Source organism: Octodon degus, unplaced genomic scaffold (genome assembly GCF_000260255.1).
Source record: "Octodon degus isolate 3935 unplaced genomic scaffold, OctDeg1.0 scaffold00020, whole genome shotgun sequence".
Taxonomy (NCBI): Eukaryota; Metazoa; Chordata; class Mammalia; order Rodentia; family Octodontidae; genus Octodon; species Octodon degus.
This window is the reverse complement of record NW_004524596.1, coordinates 14048549-14049793: the sequence shown is the minus strand read 5'-3', so window position 1 is coordinate 14049793 and position 1245 is coordinate 14048549.

Here is a 1245-nt window from a genome sequence, read left to right as displayed (position 1 = left end):
TAACAACATCCCTGGGTCTCTGTTGCTCTGCTTGGTTGCTCAGTGGGAGATTCACCAGGGCAAGTTTCCTGGCCTACAGAGCTGGTGCAAAATACTTTACATGGGGCACAACAACCAAAACCTTTCCCAGAGCACCAGGGTGGCATGTGGCCCAATTTACATGAGATTGGCTGAAGTCCAGAGCTAGAAAAGATGTAGAGAATATTCTTGGCCAACTTTCTCACTATATAGCTTTCCTTTCTTTCCTTCTCTCTGCTTTCCTTCTACCCCTTCTTTTCTTTTTTGTAGCCATCCAGGGAAGTAAGTAATGTAGTGGAGGGAATCCTGGCCTTGGACACAAGCAATAGGAGCCTGAGTACCAGCCATGTGTGATTTGACAAGCCATCTAGTGACTCAGGTCTTGGTTTTAGTATCTATAGAATCATGGTGTTAAAGCAGATGGCCACTGGCATGGCTTGAAAAGCAAAAAGCTGCAATTGTAGGAATGCGCAGCAGCTTCTGCTTCACTGTACAGGGGGAAAACTGTGGCAAGCAGGTGGGCGGATGAGGGGCTGGGGTCTCACCTTGGCCCTTAGCTCATCTCGGTGACCTCTCGACTCAGAGCTTGGGGAGACGTGGCCCCTCACAGAGTCCAGTGCTGGGGCCATCTTTTCCAGCATGGCACATGGTGCAGATTGGCCCATGGCCATCTCTGGCCTTCCTTGGAGCTGCTGCAAAATCCCATCCATCTCTGCTACTTCTAGGCTGCCTAGAGTTGGCCGCTGGACAACGGTTTCTCAACTGGACTTTCTTTCCTTGGTTTACCCTTAAACGTCCTTAAGCCTGTTATTTTCCAGCGGCCAGGGGGTAGCATCGACGGCACTCTGGCCTCCTGCTGCAGCTATTCCCATGCCAACCCTATTCCTGTCCATTTCTCTCTGCCCTCATGAATGGTCCAGACACTGGGGCTAGTCTGTCCATCTACCTCACTCCATTCATTTGTTCACTGGTAACTCCATGGTAGAAGGACTTTGTAGACCCAGAGTGCAGGCCCGGCGAGTGAGTGAGACGACCTGGGGTCCTCTGGATCCCGAATAGACCCAGAGCGCAGGCCCAGCACAGAACCCTTCAGCAGAACTCCCTGCAAAGAGGCTAAAGGCAAGACCCACCCAGCTGATTCAGGAGCAGAACATCTTGCCAGTGACACAAAGGGTTCAACTCTAACGCCTGCAGCAGAAAGAAGTGGAGCACAGCAGCCAGATCCAA